The 22931-nt window shown below is 40.1% G+C and overlaps 1 non-coding gene across 1 annotated transcript; it reads right to left on the reverse strand.

Moving 5' to 3' along the window:
• Window positions 1-3913: 3913 nt before the first annotated feature.
• Trnak-cuu (transfer RNA lysine (anticodon CUU)) lies at window positions 3914-3986 on the reverse strand. The gene has a single exon. It is a non-coding gene; the product is annotated as a tRNA-Lys (tRNA).
• Window positions 3987-22931: the final 18945 nt, after the last annotated feature.

Here is a 22931-nt window from a genome sequence, read left to right on the forward strand (position 1 = left end):
CTTGTTGATTTTCTCCAAAAACCAGCTTTTTGTTTCATTGATTCTTTGGATTTTTTCTGTGTTTCTATTTTTTTTTATTTCAGCCCTCCGTTTGTTTATTTCCAGTCTTCTACTCCCCCTGGGTGAGTCTGCTTCTTTTCTTTCTAGAGCTTTCAGGTGGGCTGTTAAGTTTCCAATGTGTGATTTCTCCATTTTCTTTAAGTGGGCACTTAGTGCTATGAACTTTCTTCTTAGGACTGCTTTCATAGTGTCCCATAGGTTTGAGTATGTTGTGTCTTTATTTTCATTGAATTCAAGGAAGACTTTAATTTCTTTCTTTATATCTTCCTTAATCCAGGTATGGTTCACTAGTTGACTGTTCAGTTTCCATGCGTTTGTAGGCTTTCTGGGGGTAGCATTGTTGTTGAATTTTAACTTTAATCCATGGTGATCTGATAAGACACAGGTGGTTACTAATATTTTTTTGTAACTGTGGAAGTTTGCTTTGTTACTGAGTATGTGGTCAATTTTCGAGAAGGTTCCATGAGCTGCAGAGAAGGTATATTCTTTTCTGTTTGGGTGGAATGTTCTATAGATGTCTATTAAGTCCATTTGGTTCATTACATCTGTTCTCCTATTTCTCTGTTATATTTCTGTCTGGTTGACCTGTCCATTGGTAAGAGAGGGGTGTTGAAATCTCCTAATATTAGAGTGTGGGGTTTGATGTATGCTTTGAGTTCTAGTAATGTTTCTTTTACATATGTGGGTACTTTAATATTAGAGATGTAGATATTTAGGATTGAGAATTCCTCCTGATGAGTTGCTCCTGTTATGAGTATAAAGTGTCCTTCTCCATCTCTTCTGATTGATTTTAGTTTGAAATCAATTTTGTTAGATATTAGTTTAGCCACACCTGCTTGTTTATTTAGTCCATTTGATTGGAAAACCTTTTCCCAACCCTTTACTCTGAGGTAGTGTCTGTCTTTGAGATTGAAGTGTGTTTTTTGTAAACAGCAGAATGTTGGATCCTGTTTTCATATCCATTCTCTTAATCTGTGCCTTTTTATAGGGGAATTGAGTCCATTGATATTAAGTGATATTAATGAGCAGTGGTTGTTAACTCTGGTTATTATTATTATTTTTTTTTTTGGTGGTAGTGTTTGTGTGTTTCTTTGAGTTGTGCTGGTGGAGGGTTGTCAGATGCCTGTGTTATTATGGGTATTGTTGGCTTCCTTGGTTTGTGGTTTTCCTTCTAGTATTTTCTGTAAGACTGGGTTTGTGGCTACGTATTGTTTAAATTTGTTTTTGTCCTGGAATATCTTGTTTTCTTCATCAATGGTGGATGCAAGGTTTGCTGAGTATAGTAGTCTGGGCTAGCATCCATGGTCTCTTAGTGTCTGCAGAACATCTATCCAAGACCTTCTGGCTTTCATGGTTTCCATTGGTCAGGTGTAATTCTGATAGGTTTCCCTTTATATGTTACTTGACCTCTTCCTTTGCAGCTCTTAATATTCTTTGTTTATTCTGTATGTTTTATGTTTTGATTATTATATGGCAAGGGGATTTTTTTTTTGAGCCAGTCTATTTGGTGTTCTGTGTGCTTCTTGTACCTTCATAGGAATTTCCTTATTTAGGTTGGGAAAGTTTTCTTCTTTAATTTTGTTGAATATATTTTCTGGACCTTTGAGCTGTAATTCTTCTCCTTCTTCTAATCCTATTATTCTTAGGTTTGGTCTTTTCTTGATGTCCCAGATTTCCTGGATGTTTTGTTTTAAGAATTTGTTGAATTTGTTATTTTCTTTAATCAATGAGTTTATTTCCTCTATAGTATCTTCAGAATCTGAGATTCTTTTTTCTATCTCTTGTATTCTTTTGGTTATACTTATCCCTGTAGTTCCTGTTTATTTTCCATATTCAGCCTTCCCTCGGTTTGTGTTTTCTTCATTACCTCCATTTCATTTTTCAAGTCTTGACCTATTTCTATTACCTGTTTGATTGTTTTTTCTTGGTTTTCTTGGGTATCTTTGAGAGATTTAATCATTTCTTCTACCTTTTTGTTTGTCTTTTCCATTTCTTTAAAGCAGTTTTTCACCTCCTATTTAAGGTCCTCTATTATTTTCATAATGTTACATTTAAAGTTGATTTCTTCTACTTCTTCTGGAATAGGGTATTCAAGTCTTCTTGTTGAGTGATCCCTGGATTCTGGTGTTGTCATGTTGCCTTTCAGGTTGTTGGAGGAATTCTTACATTGGAACCTGCCCATTTGTTCCTTCAAATGCAGCCAGGAGAATCTTGGTGTCTTGGTCCAATCTTTACTGTGACTGACTCTCTGGGTGGATCTCCTCAGTGCAGGAGCAGGAATTGTTCCTGGGCCAAGGACTTCGCAAACAATAGGGCAGGCTCGGCCGAGGCTGGGTCATGTGGAACAAAGAAGCCCCTGCAGCAGGAGCTGGGGGGTCCTTTGCTCCCTTCCTGGACCCTCTGCCCTGGGATGGCACACACTCACCCATCTGGATGGATCTCCTCAGCATAGGAACAGAGACTCCTGGAATTCCAAGGACCCTGTAGACAAAAGGGCGGACTTGGGGGGGGGGCAGGGTCTTGTGGAACAAAGAATCCCCTGCAGCAGGAGCTGGAGGTGCCCTGCACTCCGTTCCAGGGACCTTCCTGCCTGGAAGGCACACACTCACCCCTCTGGGTGGGTAGCCTCAGTCTATTTGCTCTATTGGTGACCAATTTCTTTTTTTTTTATTTTTATTCTTTTTTAATTAAAATTTCCACCTGCTCCCCATTTCCCATTTCCCTCCCCTCCTCCCAAATATTGCCCCCTTCCCCCACTTCCCTCCCCCTATCCCCACTCCTCTTCTCCTCCCCCCACTCCATTCCCCCTCCCTCTCGATACTGAAGAGCAGTCCAAATTCCCTGCCCTGCGGGAAGACCAAGGTCCTTCTATCTACATCCAGAAAGGTGAGCGTCCAAACAGGCTAAGCTCCCACAAAGCCAGTTCATGTATTAGGATCGAAACTTAGTGCCATTGTCCTTGGCTTCTCATCAGCCTTCATTGACCGCCATGCTCAGAGAGTCCGGAATCGACCCATGCTTATTCAGTCCCAGACCAGCTGGCCTTGGTGGGCTCCCAATAAATCAGTTCCACTGGGTGACCAATTTCTTGAGTTCTTTATATATTCTAGAGATCAGACCTCTGTCTGATGTGGGGTTGGTGACGATCTTTTCCCATTCTGTAGGCTGTCTTTTTGTCTTGTTGACCATATCCTTTGCTTTACAGAAGCTTTTCAGTTTCTGGAGGTCCCATTTACTAATTATTTCTCTCAGTTTCTGTGCTACCGAGGTTATATTTAGGAAGTGGTCTCCTGTGCCAATGTATTCAAGTGTACTTCCCACTTTCTCTTCTATAAGGTTTAGTGTGGCTGGCTTTATGTTGAGGTCTTTGATCCCAAATCAAAGACCCAGGTATTAATCCACACACCTCCGAACACCTGATTTTTGACAAAGAAGCAAAAAAAAAAATCAAATGGAAAAAAGAAAGCATATTTAACAAATGGTGCTGGCGTAACTGTATATCAACATGTAGAAGAATGAAAACAGAACCATATCTATCACCAAGCACAAAATTCAAGTCCAAATGGATCAAAGACCTCAACATGAAGCCAAATCAGCTCTTCTTTATCAAGAACTGTAGCTAGCTTACAGATGCATCAAGACTAACTGTAGGGATATAGCCCCACCCATTGGGGGCGTGCTCGCCTTGGGCTAATGTTTACTGATAAATCTGCCGCGTGATCCCAGCAGCCCCTTTTTTGCTCTGCCTTTCCTGTTCTCCGCGGGAACCTGTGGTCCTGTAAGTCTATTTCCTTATTAAAGCTGTATATATTTTTATAATCTTTCTGCATTCATTTACACCGCCACATTTTGGCGCCCAACGTGGGGCTCGAACCCACGACCCTGAGATTAAGAGTCTCATGCTCTACCGACTGAGCTAGCTGGGCGGTGGTGGCGCACGCCTTTAATCCCAGCACTTGGGAGACAGAGGCAGGGTTTCTCTGTGGCTTTGGAGCCTGTCCTGGAACTAGCTCTTGTAGACCAGGCTGGTCTCGAAAATGTGGCGGCTACTTCCCTCCTCACTCTCTTTACTTCCTGCTCCGGTTCCGGCAACTAGACTTCTTCCTAATTGCGCAGAGAGCTGTTGTCTGGGACGGTGATCCCCTTTAAATAAATACCACCCTATTAATCATAATTCCAAACTGATGTGGGATTGTTTATGACTTACGCCATCAAACCCTGGGTTCTTAGCCTGAGTAAAAGAGAACAGTGATGGCATTGTTGAAATAAAATTTTTGGAAATGTAATACCTTTGAGAAACTTTCCAAGGTGAGTTGGGCTGACAATCTCACTGAGTTGGGTTGACAACCTCACTGAGGGTCTTGGCTCATTGTCATACAGAGTTCCCCTCAGTCCTGCACAGTGTCTTATATGAAGAAGCCTGTGTGTTGTTCCTTGAAAATCAGAAGGGGCCATTTATGTGTCAGGATTCTCCTTTATCCGCACCACCTGCTCTTGCCTCCCAGTTACACTCAGCCCCACCCTCTGGACTCTGAAAGCCCCTGCTGCCCTCTGGACAGTGCTCTTTGAAGTAAATTTTTTTCACTTTTTTATATTATGAGAATCTTTCTTTCAAACTTTGACCTTTCCTTCCTCAAAGCTATGGAAGAAGTTTAAAGGGGGTGGGGGATGAGAGACATTATTAACTTACATTTCTTCCTGATTGAATGGGGTGCTGGGTTTCCATCATCTTGTTTTGTGTCTGTTGAAATGGGAAAGGCAAGTTGGTTTATGAGCATCTACATCCTGGTTTTTGGTCATGAATTGTGCATGTAACTATTTAACCAAGTAGCACTGGTGGGAAGCATGGTGACTGGTCCTCCTGAGCTGGGCACATGGCAAAGAGGTGTTAATAAAGATGGGCCTTCCCGGACATGGCCTTCGGAAACCTGTCTTTTGATTTCCAACCATTTCTCCCTCCCTCCCTCCCTACTTTTGAATTTTAGAATAAATTTTAATTATCTCAGGAAGTTATTCATGGAGATTTTTGGATTCCTCCCAGAAATTGTGAATCAATTGGGTGGGGCCCTGCCCTGAATCCTCATCTCAGTCATCCTGGGAGACTACATTGAAACCATTTTCAGGTCTCAGTTTGAGACCTCTTCTATCCGGCTCTTTTCAACCCTGGCAGCTATTTAGAATTGCCCAGAAGCATTTTCAAAACTACTGAAGCCTGGATGTCATCCCAGCTAAGGTTCTGAGGGAAGTAAGAGCTTGGGCAGTGTATTTGCTAACTTCTCTGAAAAGATGCTGGCATGCAGCCAGGATAGGGAGGCTCCCAGGTAACAACAATGTTGACGCTCGACTGCATGCGTGGTGTTTACACACAATTTTAGGTGTTTATCAAAACCTTGTAATAATTCTATGAGTTTGGAATTTTGAAGATGCAGGCTGAAATCAGTTGCTAATTGGTGTAAGGATATGTTCCGGAGTAGTGCTTGAGGTCTCTGGAGACCAAATGCCTTTCCTGTGCATCTTACTACCTTCTGTGAGAGTCGTCTGGAGAAACAAGCTCGCTGCTCATCAAAATACCTTAAAAAGCAGCACCCCTCTTGAAACCTGTTTCAAACATTGTTTCACGTTGTAGCCTAGGTTATATGCTTGTGATGTGTTGAATGATTAGTGCATTGGATGCAACCCACCAGTGGGTAAAATCAGGTTTGATGATTTCTGCAGAATGTTGGTTATGAGGAGAGAATGAAGTTAGGTCTCCCGCATCCACACTAATGACTTCCACTTGTAGGCTGGAGGCTGCACCCATGAAAGCCAGTCTGTGCTTGCCTGGAAGGGGGTCTCCTAGGACAAGTACCTCTCATTTCTCTAGTTTCAATTAAATGTCTTGCATCTTAGTGAGAATTCATTCATTAGTAAAAATGGAAAAAGAATATTTGATATAGTGCCCCCCCCCTTCTTTCTGTAGTATCCTCCATGGAGGGCCACAGCAACAGTCTAGTCAAATTTCCTTCCCTTGCCTGTGATGTCATTGGCTGATGGACTAGTTAGGTGTGGCTTACACAGCCACAAGCCTACTCATGGTTACTCATAGAGCACACCCAATGGCTGCCACTGTTAGCCTTGCCCATGATTGGGCACTGACATTCCATGCCCACCTGTGGCTCCAGTGACTCAAGGATTAAGACAGAAATCCTTTCAGCCAACTGCAGGAATCTAAACTGTTTCCTGAAGCTGCACCAAAGTTCGTGTGGGTGAAATCCCCCTGTAAATCACAAAACAGAAATTTTATTTATTTATTTTAATTTTCATTTTTATTACTTTATAAATAATACCAATCAAAATTTCATTTCCTCCCCTTTTCCCACTTCCCTCCCACTCTCCCACTCACCCTTCCCCCCTTCCCCTCCAGTCGTAAGAGAGGTCAGGATACCCTGCCCTGTGGGAAATCCAAGGTCCTCCTCCCTCCTCCATCCAGGCTTAGGAAGGTATGCATCCAAATAGAATAGAATCCCAAAAAGCCAGTACATGCAGTAGAGACAAAACCCAGTGCCATTATCATTGGCTTCTCAGTCTGCCCCAATTGTCAGCCACATTCAGAGGGTCCAGTTTGATCCCATGCTCATTCAGTCCCAGTCCAGCTGGCTTTGGAGAGCTCCCATTAGATCAAGCACACTGTCTCAGTGGGTGGACCAACCTTTTGTGGTCCTGACTTCCTTGCTCATCTTCTCCCTCCTTCTGCTCTTCAACTGGACCTTGGGAGCTCAGTCCAGCGCTCCGATGTGTGTCTCTGTCTCTATCTCCATCCATCGCAGGATGAAGGTTCTATGGTGATATTCAAGATAGTCATCAGTCTGACTACAGGGCAAGGCCAATTCAGGCACCCGCTCCTCCACTGCCCAGGGTCCTAGCTGGGGTCATCCCTGTGGACTCCTGGGAACCCCTCCAGAGCCAAGCCTCTTGCCAACCCTAAAATGGCTCCCTCAATTACGATATCTCCTTCCCTGTTCCCATATCCGCTCTTCCTCCATCTCAACCATCCCACTCCCCCAAGCTCTCCCCAACCCTCCCCTTATCCCTTCTCTCTCCCTCTCTCCCCTTCCTCCCACCCCACCCTCAACTCCATGCTCCCAACTTTTGCCTGGCAATCTTGTCTGCTTCCAATTTCCAGGAGGATCTATATATGTTTTTCTTTGGGTTCACATTATTACTTCTGTAGGATTGTGAACTATAGGCTCAATGTCCTTTGTTTATGGCTAGAATCCACTAATGAGTGAGTATATAGCACCCCACATTAGACAAAGGCCTGATCTCCAAAATATATAAAGAACTCAAGAAACTAGACATTGAAATTCTAAATAACCCAAATAAAAAATGGGATACTGAACTGAACAGAGAATTCTCAACAGAAGAATTTCAAATGGCCAAAAGATACTTAAGGACATGTTCAATTTTCTTAGCTATTAGGGAAATGCAAATCAAAACAACTTTGAGACACCATCTTGCACCTATCAGAATGGTTAAAATATAAAACACCATTGATAGCCTATGCTGGAGAGGATGTGGAGTAATGGGAGCACTCATCCATTGCTGGTGGGAATGCAAACTTTTGCAACCCACTTTGGAAAGCAGTGTGGCAGTTTTTCAGAAAAATTGGGAGTCAACCTGACTCAGGATCCAGCAATACCACTCTGGGGAATATACCCAAGAGATGCCCAATCATACTACAAAAACATTTGTTCAACTATGTTCATAGCAACATTATTTGTAATAGCCAGAACCTGGAAACAACCTAGATGCCCCTCAATGGAAGAATGGATAAAGAAAGTGTGGAATATATACACATTAGAGTACTATTCAGCGGTAAAAAAATGACATCTTGAATTTTGCATGCAAATACATGGAAATAGAAAACACTATCCTGACTGAGATAACCCAGACCCAAAAATATGAATATGGTATGTACTCACTCATTAGCGGACTCTAGCCATAAACAAAGGACATTGAGCCTATAGTTCACAAGCCTAGAGAAGCCAAACAACAAGGTGAACCCAAAGAAAAACATATATAGATCCTCCTGGAAATGGGACGCAAACAAGATCACTGGGCAAAAGTTGGGAGCATGGGGGTGAGGGTAGGGGTGGAGGTGGGAGTGGGGGAAGGGGAAAGAGGGAGAGAGATGGGAGAAGGAAAAGATTGGGAAGAGCCTGGGGGAGTGGGAGGGTGGAGATGGAGGAAAGGCGGATATAGGAGAAGGGAAGAAGATATCTACATTAAAGGAGCCATTTTAGGGTTGGCAAGAGACTTGGCTTTAGAGGGGATCCCAGGTGTCCATGGGGATGCCCCAAGCTAGGTCCTTGGGCAGCAGTGCAGAGGGTGCCTGAACTGGCCTTGCCCCACTATCACACTGATGATTATCTCGAATATCACCATAGAATCTTCCTCTGGCTATGGATGGAGATAGAGACAGAGATCCTCATCAGAGCAATGGACTGAGCTCCTAAGGTCCAGTTGAAGAGCAGAAAGAGGAAGAAGATGAGCAAGGAAGTCAGGACCGCGAGGGGTTCATCCACCCACTGAGACAGTGTGACTGATCTAAGGGCAGCTCACCAAGGCCAGCTGGACTGGAACTGAACAAGCATGTGATCAAACTGCACTTTCTAAATGTGGCTGACAATGGGGGCTGACTGAGAAACCAATGATAATGGCACTGGGATTTGGTTCTACTGCATGTACTGGCTTTTTGGGATCCTAGTCTATTTGGATGCATACCTTCCTAGGCCTGGATGGAGGGGGGAGGAGGACCTTGAACTTCCCACAGGGCAGGGTATCCTGCCCTCTCTTAGGACTGGAGGGGGAGGGGGAAGTGGGAGTGGGGGAGTAGGGGAGTGGAAGGAAAATGGGAGGGGTGGAAATTTTGTATGGTATTATTTATAAAGAAAAAAAACCAAAAAAAGCAAAAACAAAAAAAAAAAGAAAAAAGAAAAAGAAAAATTACGTGAATCACATGTGGATAGGGTGAATTAAAATCTTAACTGCATTCTAGTCATATTGCCTTCAGGAATTTCCCCTACATGAATTTTAATGCCAATGAAAGATATTATCTTAGAACGGATCTTTTAACCACATAAATCAAGTAAAAAATTAAAAACTTATGTAGAAAAAGTCTCTGAATTAATTATAAAAGGAAATTTGAGACTTTGTCAATTAACATGTATAGATGCAGCAGCAATTATAGTGCCTTTTAGTACTGATGAAAGTAAAAAATTATGGGAAGACAATGAACCTTGGCAAAGAGCTTGTGCTTTTTTTTTTTTTAGGAGAAATTAATAGCAATTATACCAAGAGTGATAGAATTAACCTTATAAAGAGAACTACTTGGATCCTTCCCCACATTGTATGTGACACACCAATAACTGGAGCCTACGCATTCTATACTGATGCAAATAAATCAGGAATGGCAGGTTACAAATCAGAGATTTAAGTAAGATGGAACAAAGCCCTTATTATTCTGTCCAAAAGGCAGAATTATATGCTATTCTTATGGGATTATTTAAAGGAATTTTTAAAGAACCTATTAATATAATTACTGATTTACAATATGCAGAAAGAGTTGACTTGCATATTGAATCTGCTGAATTTATACCAGATGATACAGAATTTACTTCATTATTCATACAGGTTCAAGATATAATCAGGAATAGGCTTTGTTCCATACACATAATACACACCCGATTCCATATAGATCTGCCAGGTCCTCAAGCACAGTGTAATGCAGAAATCAATCAGTTGTTGATTGGAAGTGTGTTGAAGGTCTCAGAATTTTGTAAGTAACATCATGTCAATAGCAAAGGTTTAAAGAAGAGTTTTCTATTACATGACAACAAGCTAAGGAGATTATAAAGATGTGTTCTACTTGCTCTTTCTATAACCAAATACTGCTACCTGTAGGGAGTAACCTAAAGGTTCCTCAAAGGAATGAAATCTGGTGGGTGGATGTGTTCCGCTTTGAAGAATTTGGAAAATTAAAATATGTACACCATACAATTGACCTTATTCAGGTTTTCAATGGTCAATTGCTTTGAGCTCAGAAAAGGCTGATTCAGTAATCATACATGTATTAGAAGTTATGGCCATCATTGATATACCTGCACAAGTAAAGACAGATAATGGTCCAGCATATGTGTCTAAGAAAATGAAACAGGTATATCAAACAATTCTACAAGTCAGGCAGTTATAGAAAAATCAAATAGAACTATAAAAGATATCTTAAACAAATGGAAAAGGATGGAAAATACCCCCAGAAATAGATTATATAATGCTTTATTGACCTTGAATTTTCTTGATGCTAATGAGAAAGGGACAACAGCAGCAAAGAGACATTAAATCTTCTGAATTAAATCAGCCGATGTATTTCAAGGATGTGTTGACCCCACAATGAAAGCCAGGAGATTGGGGAATGGGGTTTTCTCTTGTTTCAACAAGAGAATAAAAGTTATGGATACCATCAAAATTAATAAAGATTTGGTTTGGAAAAGAGAAATCTCTTGAGAAAGAGAAATGACGGCTCATCCACAGAGGTGACAACCAATCAGGTGGCAAGGAAACCTCACAAGGGTTGGGGCAGGATTCTGTTTTTGTCTTTGCAGAAAAATACTCATCTTCAAAAAGTCAAGAGACCCCAGACATCTAGGTACCTAAAGAGGGAAATATAATTATCCAGATAGGATCACCAAGAAAAGAGAATTATCACTTATGAGGACATGTCATCTGAGGGTAAGAATCTCTGAATACTAACTAGAATAATAGTCATGACTCACTTAAAAATCAAAGCTGGGTCTTGGTTACCTCACTTAAAATGATGTTTTTTAGCTCCATTCATTTGTCTGCAAATTTCAAGACGTCATTATTTTTTTCTGCTGTGTTGTACTCCATTTTGTAAATGTACCACATTTTCCTTATCCATTCTTCACTTAAGGGGCATTTAGGTTGTTTCCCAGTTCTGGCTATGACAAACAATGCTGCTATGACCATAGGTGAGCACATGTCCTTGTGGCACGATTGAGCATCCTTTTGATATATACCCAAAAGTGGTATTACTGGGTCTTGAGAAAGTTTGTTTCCTAATTTTCTGAGAAATTGCCACACTGACATCCAAAGGGGCTGTACCAGCTTGCATTCCCACTAACAATGCTGGAGTGTTTTCTTTTCCTCACAACCTCTCCAGCATAAGTTATCATCAGTGTTTTTGATCTTGGCCATTCTTACAGGTGTAAGATGGAATCTCAGAGTTGTTTTGATTTGCATTTTTCTGATGACTAAGAATGTTGAGAATTTCCTTAAGTGTCTTTCAGTCATTTTAGATTCCTCTGTTTAAAGTTCTCTGTTTATCATATGTACTCACTTATAAGTTGTTTTTAAACATAAAGCAAAGAAAACCAGCCTACAAATCACAATCACAGAGAACCTAGACAACAATGAGGATGGTAAGAGAGATATACATAGATCTAATCTACATGGGAAGTAGAAAAAGACAAGATCTCTTGAGTAAATTGGGAGCATGGGGATGTTGAGAGAGGGTTGAAGGAAAGGGGAGAGCCAGGGAGGAGAGCAGAGAAAATGTAGATCTCAATAAAAATCAATAAAAAAAAATCAAAGCTGAATTTAAAGTTGGACAATGGCTTCATCCTTTTCCAAATCCAAGCATGTTGTTAAAATAAAAATTCAGAGTTTCTGTCTCATGTCATAAGTCATGGTATGGGACAGAATGATGAAACAATTTAGAGAAAATTTTTCTTTTCTTTATATCTATTTTTGTCTCTACCATAATGCCTTTCATTGAATATATGTCTGCATAAATAATGTTTAAGTTTTTCACAATGAATAATGAATTTTCCTATAGTAATCTTCGAAGTTTCCAGGAAGAAGATGGGGCCCCATAACAACAACTCCACCTGGTTAATATAACGTCATGATGCTGACAGTGCTACTATAAGACCTGTTTTGGGTACCAGCTGTTCAAGATGGTTCCAACTTGGTTAGCTGAAATGGTGTACTTTTTTTTTTTTTTTTACAGCATTCTGGCAAGAACTCTAAATAAGAACCTCATAAAAACCCTACCAAATACTCAGAGACTATTTGAAATTATACCAGTCAGTAATCTTGAAACTTAACCATCATTTTACTTTTACAGGATACCATAGAAAGTACATTGCTCCCATGACAGTTGGAAGTAATTCTAGAAGACGACATCCACTCTCTCAACAAAGTTTGTCTTCAGGGTTAGGGACAACATTTAAGGGGTGATTATAACTGTTATAGTGATGTGGGAGTGATTTCTTTCTAATCTGTTGCTTTCATTGGTTAATTAATAAAGAAACTGCCTAGGCCCATTTGATAGGCCAACCCTTAGGTGGGTGGAGTAAACAGAACAGAATGTTGGGAGAAAGAAGCAAATTCAGGGAGTCACCATGATTCTCCCACTCCAGACAGACGCAGGTTAAGATCTTTCCTGGTAAGCCAGCTCGTGGTGCTACACAAAATATTAGAAATGGGTTAGATCAATATGTAAGAGCTAGCCAATAAGAGGCTAGAGCTAATGGGCCAAGCAGTGTTTAAAAGAATACAGTTTCCATGTAATTATTTCGGGTATAGCTAGCCATGTGGGAGCCGGGGCGGCTGGAACACAGCCCACCGCAGTTCTTACTACATTATAGGGTTCAGGATTGGGGGAAAATTATATAAATTCAGGGATCTCTTTGGAAAAAAAGGGAAAATTGAATGGGATAATAGATTAGTGTGAGCTTACACTAATAATAATTGTGAGTAATAGAATAAATACTTGTGAGCTATTATTTATAGGCAATTTACATTGGTATAGACTCTTGTATATTGATACATACTTAAATTATATTGAATATGTTCCTATTTTCATCAGTGTATACCTAGGCAAAGTTATTTTGTCATATTGTATGCATGCATATTTCTACCTCTACTGAAAACATTTTGTATATTGATACAATTTTAGGATATATTTATCATATTGCAATATACATTTTTACCTCTGATCAAGATTCTTATACATTGTTTACATTTTGAGGTCATTGTCCTCATTAGTCGCAGAGTCATTTAATGATTGTTTAATATTCTAATATAAAGTCTTAGTCTTTAATTTATGTAGGTATTAGGAATTATAGGTCAATAGTCATCCATGTTTGTCATACTTAGACTAATCAGGTTCTTTAGATACATAGAGATTGTATTCTGCATTAAAGAGATAATCTTCAACCACTTCAAAAAGCTGTAGAATATGGCATTTAAATAACTTAGGGTTTTGTTGACGTGAGACACGATTGCTCCTGGCAGCACCGATCTATTCCCAAGAGAATGTTGAACACCAAAGACACTCCACTTGGAGCTTGTTCTTTTCTTGGCAAAACTGGTTTTTGGGCAAGGAATTGCCCATGCATTGACCACTGACAAAATGCATGATGTCCAGACAGGACAAGCAGGATACAAGAGAAAAGACTGTCAAATCTTGCCAAGACTGGGTAAAATGGTTTTGAAAAATGTGACACTGAAAATGGTGTCAGTTACTCTAGGCCTTAGCCAAAGTTGGTTGCTCCAACATTGCAAATGAGACTTTAGGTGATGCCCAGGTGGTAGCCAGTTGTCTCTGTCATTTCTTGCACATTTTGGAAGTTGCTTGATTGCACTTCCCGCTTACTCAAGTAATATTATTTCCCTTCTTTGGTCTACAATGGGGTTGAAGACTAGATAGTTATAGTTATTTTCCTCTCATGACTTGACCAAGTTATTTATAATATAAGACTTAAACTCCTTAGAATAGAATAATTATTGAAACATTTATTACATGTCTCTTGCTTGATATTGTTTATGCTGGTTGTAATTCTAATTTTTATACCTGATGTTTGTTATTATTGAATATAATTTTGTATTAGGCTTAGAACTCTCTCATTTAAACAAAAGGGGGAGGTGCTGTAGAAATTCCTATAGCCAGTAGCCTTTAAGTTACTCGCCCACTTGGGCATGGCCTCTTATACTATAAATGCCAATGTAAAGTGCATGGTCACTCTCTCTTCTGGCTGAGGGATTCAGTTGCTGTTCCCTGTTTGAGCCTCCTCAGTGATAAGTACTCTGTCAAGGTTACATTTGTAGTAGTGCTGCTCCCTTTGGGGGGCATTTTCTTTGAAACCACCACAGTCTTCCTCATTTCCATCAGAGACCTCACTATAATGTCAATGTTCTAGCATTCATCTAAGAATCCTTCCAGCCTCTAACCTTTGTACAGTAATCAGGTCCAAAGCTTTTTCTATGAGTTTAGGTATTTTCTACCAGACACCTTAGTATCGAATCAATTATAGATTATATTCTCCAGAGAAGCAGAACCAATAGAGGCTATTTCTGTATACCTGTGTTTATTTATTGTAAGGAACTAAGTTATAAACTTATGAATGCTGAGGAGCTCCAAGGTCTTCAGCATGCAATCTTAAGACCTCAGAGGTCTGACAGATTCTAGTCTGGGTTCCAAGGTAAAAGTGTTCCAAGGTACAAGTACTGTGTTCAAGCTTGTTTTCAAGAACCTGGCAAGCTGGTGGTGTCATGTTCAATCTGAATTTTAAAGCAGGCTGGAGAATTCTATGATGATAAGTACAAAGTGTCAGGCAGTTGGGGAGAGGCACACTCTTGTCCTCAGTCTTTTTGTTTTATTCAGGTCTTCAGTGGATTTGATTTGGAACACCCATGGCAAGAGATACATTGACTTTTCTGTCTATACCAACTCAATTATTGATCACCTTTTCCTATTTATGATCTCTCTTCATAGTCTGCCAGGTTCTTTCTTTCTTTTTTCTCCTACTATATACCAATTTGCATGTTAAACATTGTTTCTTGATTGGATATGAGGCTTAGATAGATATTATCTCCCAGAGAGGATGTAAGTTTTCTTCTCCTAAGCATCCAAGACTACTGCCTCATTAGACCACAGCACTTGTGTGTCATAGACTGAGATGGTTCAGGCTCATCTGTTGTAACTGGAGGTTTCTCATCCTGTCTGGTCCCACAGATGCTTTTAAAATAACCACCTCAGAGACTTGATATTAACTATAATCTGTTTGACCTATTAGCTCAGGCTTATTATTAACAATTAGCTCTTACTATTTAAATCAACACACTTCTATTAGTCTATATTTTACCATGAGGCTTGTGGATTGTTACCTCAAATCCTGCTTCCCTGGCAGCTGCTGGCATCTTCCTCCATTCCTTCTTCTTTTTCCCTGTATTCGGTTTGGCTTTCCTGAGTAGCTATATTCTCTACTCTGCCAGAGGCCAAAGCAACTTCTTTATTAATCAATGGTAATAAAACATAATTATAGCATAAACTGGTACGGGAGAATTGTCTGTGTTCTGTCAATCATGTTATAAATAAATGCTGATTGGCCAGGCAGAAAGTATAGGCAGGAAAACCAGACAGGAAGTAGAAATGATGTAATGAGAACAGGAGAATTCTGGGAAGGAGGAAGTTGATTCCTCCCACTCCTGCCCAGATCACTGAAGCAGCAGGATGTGAGCTGCCCCACTGAAAAAAGGTACTGAGCCACATGGCTAACATAGATCAGAAAAATGGGTTAATCAAGGTTAGAGAGTTAGCCAGTGAGAGGCTAGAGCTAATGGGCCAATCAGCTTTATAACTTTTTTTTTTGAAAATATAATAAAATTTTAATTGTATGTGTCTTCTTTTTGGTTTTGGTTTTTCTTTCTTTTTATTGAAAAAATTTCCGCCTCCTCCCCTCTCCCATTTCCCTCCCCCTCCTCCCCCTCCTCTCCCCTCCCCCCACTCCTCTCCCCCTCCTCCCACTCCAATCCCCCTCCCTTTCCAGTCTGAAGAGCAGTCCGAATTCCCTGCCCTGTGGGAAGTCCAAGGTCCTCCCCCCTCCATCCAGGTCCAGGAAGGTGAGCATCCAAACAGGCTAGGCTCCCACAAAGCCAGTTCATGCAGTAGGATCAAAGCCCATTGTCTTTGGCTTCTCCTCAGCCCTCATTGCTTATAGAGACCTATGTGTGATTTTTCTCTGGGACTAAACAGCTGGGGGGCTGGGCGGGACAAAAACCCAAACAAACAAACAGGATCCGTTCATGTTACACTACATCAATTTGTAGTCCCTGTAAGAGGAAAAACCAGATAATGTTTAGTCCAGATTTCTACCCTTCAGAGATTCAAAGAAAAAAGGCCTGGAAAGTTCGACTTTTGTCCTCGAGAAGTACACAGTGCCAGCTTTTCTCTCTTTTTCCTGTGGGTGGTCAGAGTTGCTACTCCACCTCTCAACCATTCTTCCAAATGGGAAAATGCTGGAAAAACAGCATCAAATGTGGGACTTATCTTTCCGGGTTGTCTCCTTTGGACTTTGAGATGATTCTACATTACTGCCTAGTTCTCTTATGCAAACCATTTTAAAGATTTTCCCAGCTCTTGTTTCCTGAGTGCCTTCAGTGGCAAGGTTGATCAGATTTATGTGGATCTATGTTACGTTACTGGAAATGTAAATTCTTTGCTTATTCTTTGGCCTGTCATTTCCACCTTGAGGTACTCATGATGGCTTCAACATCTTCCCTGGTCCTGCTGACTCAATGACAGTCAAACCACTGTAGCATGAACTGAACGAATGAAACATCTTTCTACTCTGAACTGCAAACAAAGTGGCATCATTTTTGCCCATTTATTTCTGATTGGGAGATAAGATCCTACAGACTTTCAGAACATTAGAGTGGTAAATTCATGTCAAGTGAGAAATTTTTTCTTTGCTGAAATCATTTCTTAGGTGTCAACCCTGAAACAAGTTAGTCCTTCTATGTTAAATGGGAAAGGTAAGATAATACTTATTTTTTTTTTTTTTTGTATTGGGTGTGTATGGGGAGTGTATGTGCATGTGTTTATGTGCGAATGTGTGTGTGCAGCCCAGAGGTCAGACTGAGGTATCGAACCTTAGGAGTTGTGATTCAGGTATAAAACCTCAAGAGCTGAGCATCTTTCTTTTTGAGGAAAGTTCTTGTAGGATAATTCCTGTTCTGTCCTAAAAACAAGGTTTATTGAAGATAGGATTTAAAGCAATGCTGGTTTACTGGGTAAATTGCTTACAATATAGAAATTTGTTTTGCCTTCCATAGATCATGATTATGTTCTAGGTCTCAGGACCACAGCCGAACACTGGAGACTGAGCCATGCCTATTTTATGATGCCAACACAGAACGACAAAGGATCTCCGTATCTAAGGTCAGTTGGGCTAACAAAGACCAATTTAAAGTATATGTCTAGCCTTCTTGCTTTTACTAATATTGGTTATTGGTAAGCTGTAGCTAATTTGGTACATTGTGATGTCCTATAATGTACTAAGACACACAAGTTAACCCTCAGTTACCTCATAAAGGATCAATTTCTTTGATAAGTTCACATTTAGCTTAATTAACCCTAAATAACATTTGTCTGATTTAGATACACCTAACAAATAATGATTCCTCTGATCCTCAAAGGCTTCAGTCATCTGAGAATATAGCATTTTAATAATAATAAAAACAAAGCGTCTCATGATAGAAACATTCCAGCTCCCGGCAGCACCCCCGTCTCTTCCAGAGGAACTGTGGATGGCCGCTGAAGAACTTCCACCTGGAGCTCGCTTTAAATGTAGCAAGGACAGTCACAGAGCGGAAAACTGATTTGCACTTTAACTGCTGCCAAGACCCTGCCAGACTGTGTACAAACAGGACATTGGGGGATTGACTGCCCTGTTTTACCTAGACTAGGTAGACTGGTCCTCCCACACACTCCCACTCCACAGAAAAGCCTGCCAGGTCCTCTGGCTTGGAAGTTGAAGACTGATTCTGCCTTGATGGCTTTGGAGAGATCTGGGGTAGCTGCCTTGGTAGCTGTAAAGCTGTCTCACATCTGCTTACTCACTTAAAATTTATCCTTCTCAGATCTCATGGTGTTTGACGACTAGTGTACTGATAGCCTTGCCAGTTTAACAGCTCTCCCCCAACACCCCAAGGATACAACTGCCATGGTAGCTCATTAGTCCATTAGTTAAGATTCTTGTTAAAAGTACAGACAGACTTGTCTCATACACAGACTTCATAGTACAGGATAAGCAGGTTTCAATGTAACTTTGGAAGTTCAGAGTTGTTACATTGATAAATGCAGTTTCCATAAACTGATAGAGCACAGACAACAGACAGTGTTCAGAAGTTCTTAAATTTCTGTGGATTTTACTGGTCCCGCCTTTTAGGATTACACAGAGGTTTTTTCAGCATTGCTGTATTGTCGTCAGCCACACAGGACGGAACGACTGAAATGCCAACTCCTCTTCCTCTGAAACAGATTAGCATTAGAGCGGGTGTGGGAGCCTACATGTGTGCTCACCTCTGTTCCTTCTCCCTCACTCCTTAGCCTCCCTCCATCCTCCTTCACTTGCTCAACCTCTTTTATTCAGTAAATTTCCTCTGGTTGTCTTCTAAGCATGGACTCAAAAGTATGTTTTGTTGGGCTAAAAACAGACCCTAGGAAAAAATCCTTTAACACAAAGACACTACCTGTGCTATGACACCAAGGTAAAACCTGCTCCAGCGGCCTTACACATGCCGGCATGTTCCCGGGAAAGAGTTCTGCTGCTGTATCAAGAAATCTGGCCAGATGGAAGCTAGTACCAGTCTCCAGAGCTTCTCTTTGATCACACCCATCTTCAACCCTGTATTTTACTTGGTTGCTGGGAATCAAATCAAATTCAGGTCCTAATGCTTGCACAGGAGGCTCTTTACCAACTTAGTTATTTCCTCAGTTCCCAGGAATGTTTATTTTATGTACTTCATTGGTAAACATCTTATTATTTACTCAGTGTTCCATGGTAACCATCATCCATTAAATTAAATGATTCAATTAAATTATTTTTTGTTATACTACCTAATTTAAATGTTGGATTATATGGCAATTATAGCACATACTTACAGAAATGTTTTTTGATAAACTCAGAGTTTTTCCACTCTTCAATACTGTGTAGTACGGTGAATTGCCTTGTACTTTGGCAATAGGTATACCTTTCTGAAGGTATCACACAGCTTACACAAATGTAAGGTGGGATATCAAGTTTCACAAACATTCAAGATTGTAAAAGATGCCGAGAATCCATGAGCACTCACAGCAGCTCCCAATCCTTCTCTCATGTGGTTTGTGATGTCGTTGACTTCGACACCTGAAGCCCTTCTCAACTGCTAACCATTCTAGTCATAACATTGTGACAGCTGAGATGGGTGATTTTCCTTTAAGTGTTCAAACCAATATGTAATAATTTGTATTTGCTTTAGACTTGAGAAAAAGATTATTTTCACATGCATAAAGGGTGCTGATGGAGCTGTATCCAAACTTTATATGATTTTGTTCATTTTATAACATGTTGATTATTTCATCTGAAGTAGAATTATTGGTAAATCATAATTAGTAATTGTAATATACTTTCCTTTACCTATAGTATCTTCACCAATTATAGAATTATTGATTTCTTTCTTCTCACTCGTGCTATTGGGAGTTAGTCACCATCATCATTATTATTATTCTGAATGTTTGTGGTATGCGTGTGTAGCTGTGAACTTCAGTGTGTGCCTTTCAGAGGTCACAGGTAGCCACTGAGTTCTTCCTCCACTGTCCTCTACCGTAGTTTTGAGACACTTACTGAACCTGGGGCTTGCCATTACTGCTGGACTGACTGGCTAGCATCGTCGTAGTCCTGGGGTTACAGATACGCATACTGTCCTAGACTTTATGCCGTACTGGAGATCCAAACTCAGACTTTCATGCTTGAAAGCTTTTTCATCTCCTTAGACCTTATTATTGTTAAATGTATGAATAAAAAATTATAGAAAATGTTAATTGAAGTAATCTAAAAACACAAGAAAATTAAGAGAAAACCCAAAACAATTCTATACACGGAGTGTTCTGGGTTCTTCAGGAGCTACGTGTCTTTGGTTACTGATATTATTATCTAAGCAGGATCCAGTGCTGCCTCTCCAGAGCTCTGAGAGGGAGGCAGCAGGGCGTGAGTTGTTGGAAGGGTTCAGGAACAAACCTGCCCTCCTTGGAGTTGGGGAGCTCAGCTGTGCCAGGAGATGCCTCGCTCAAACTTTCCACCTTCATTCCTAGCTATTGGACAAGGCAGGGCTTTAAATTCTGACCAGTGACTTACTCTGGCTTCTTCTTGCCTCAGTGGTACCCCTGGACTTGCTTCTAGGCCAATCTGTGACTCAAGTATTTAAATATTCTCTTTTGGATTAAAACTTGGATTTGATGTTCCCTATTCAATTGTATTAGTTAATAAGAGAAGTTGTAGCCAATGTTAAAATTCTGCCTACCTTAAGATTGCTACAGATTTTTACAATTTTATATTGCTTAATTAGAAAATTTGCAGTGATAATCTGCATAATTCCCACATCCTTACCCTAATTCTTCACATGCCATTATTTACCATGATTACTGTGTTACTCTTTCTGCTCCTCCCTGACTCACTTAAGAATAGTTGCAGACAGTTGCTCTGTTACCTCTAAATATTTTCTCAAAACAGGAAAATTTTCTTGTACACTCCTAGTATAAGCATCAAGATCAGAGAACTGCCATCGCTCATCCCCATATTGCTGATCCTATATGTCCATCATATACCCAATCCATAAGCCTTTTCAGATGTCCCTCCGTCTCGCCTTCCCTCCATCTCTCTGGATCAGACACTGATCTCATTACCTGATTGGGTTTTTAAAAATCAGCTGCGTTGAGTTTGAAGTTTATACACAATAAAGTATATTCTCCCAAACTCTACACTAGTTTTGATAAATGGATGTTTCTAATATTTTCGTAACCAGGTATAAGAGCATATTGCCCATTTCCCAGTTTATTCCTCTCCGGATCTGGCAACCACTTATCTTTTAAAAGATTAACCCTTTCTGTGACTTTCTGTAAACAAAGTCATGCACTACACGCTTTTTTGTATAAACTTTTTTTTTTGTTTATCATAGTGCTGTCAGGTTTTTCTTGTCGCAATGATTTCCTTAGTCTCTCCCTCTCTCTTTTAACCCCTTCCTTTGTTCCTCTGTTCACCTTCTTTGTCTTTCTCTGTTTCTCCTCTCTTTGCCTCTGCCTCTCTATTTTTCTATCCCTTTTCTCCACCCTCCCCATTCCCTTGATATGTTTTCACTGTATGTGTTTTAAACTCATAATTTTCTCTTCACCTCTTGAGTACTGGATTGTGGTCATATGCCACTATGCCAATTGTAGAATACTATTCTGTTGTATGATCATGCTATGATTTGTCTGTTGTCTGCTGATAGCCATTTGGTCTGTTTCCTTTTTCTCTTTTGCTTTTACACATGAAATGATTGTGCATATTTTATGAAAATCTCCATGTGGACATATGTTTTTATTCCTCTTGTGTAGAACTGTTGCAACATATGCTAAGTAAATGTTTTTCTTGGTATGAAACCACCAAATTGCTTTCCAAAGCAATGAAACCATTTTACATTTCCATCAGCAATGTATGAGATTTTCAATTCCTCTACACTGCTGCCACCAGTCGGTGTACCTTGTTGCTTTAAATTGAGCCTTCATAATGCAAAGGAATTTCTCATTGTGGTTTTGTTTTATGTTTCCTTGATGATTAATGGTGTTGAGCATCAGCTGATGAGAATTAGAAACCTATTGCTAAAACGTTACCACATGTAGCTATGATGCTAAACTGTGCTTTAACACCTTGCTTACATTAGTCAGTTCATCCTTCTAACCCTAGTAGGTCTCTTTGCAAGTCATACCTCATGCGAAGAGGTGGGGACAGGGCAGTGAGCAGAGTCTCCAGTTCACAGCTAGGAAGGGGGAAGTGAAGTTTCTGGCTGAGCCTGGCTCCTACTTCCTTTCTAGAACTTATTTGAGAAGTGTCTAGCAGAGTATGATCTTACTGTAAGCTGCCTCTAGTCCTTCCCTGGACAGACCTGTTTTCTTTTCTTTGCTTTCTGTCCTCTCAAAAGAGGACACCCTCACCCCTGATGCCCTTGCTTTATTGATAAAACATCTGATTTCAAAAGAGACCAATCTGTCACACTCCCTTAGTTATATCTTTTTGTTCTTTGTTTTAAACACATATATTATAGGACATTTCAATAATATACAAAAGTGAAACAAATGCTATAATGAAGCCTTATTTTATATGTAAAATCTCAGTCCTCTCTTCTGTCTTTGTGGTGCTGATAGTTGAATACCAGCTCTCACAGTGCAAGTGTTCTGCTCCCGATCTACATTTCCTACCATAATGATTATCTCTACATAAGGAGAGTTTTAAGAAACTGTAACCTGATATAATAACCATTTCAGTTTATACTATTTCACAGTGCTGGGGATTGAACACCTAGACATGCACTGTACCACTAAGGCCCCCACCAGTTTTATTTTTTTCTTTTATTTTAGCTTTACTAATAGTCCCCATACTCCCAATTTACTTAGGAGATCTTGTCTTTTTCTACTACCCATGTAGATTAGATCTATGTATGTCTCTCTTAGTGTCCTTTTTGTTGTCTAGGTTCTCTATGATTGTGATTTGTGGGCTGATTTTCTTTGCTTTATGTTTAAAAACCACTTATGAGTGAGTACATGTGATACTTGTCTTTCTGGGTCTGGGTTACCTCACTCAATATGATGTTTTCTAGCTCCATCTATTTGCCTGCAAATTTCAAGATGTCATTATTTTTTTTCTGCTGTGTAGTACTCCATTGTGTAAATGTACCACATTTTTCTTATCCATTCTTTGGTTGAGGAGCATTTAGGTTCTTTCCAGGTTCTGGCT

Source organism: Chionomys nivalis, chromosome 5 (assembly GCF_950005125.1).
Source record: "Chionomys nivalis chromosome 5, mChiNiv1.1, whole genome shotgun sequence".
Classification (NCBI taxonomy): Eukaryota; Metazoa; Chordata; class Mammalia; order Rodentia; family Cricetidae; genus Chionomys; species Chionomys nivalis.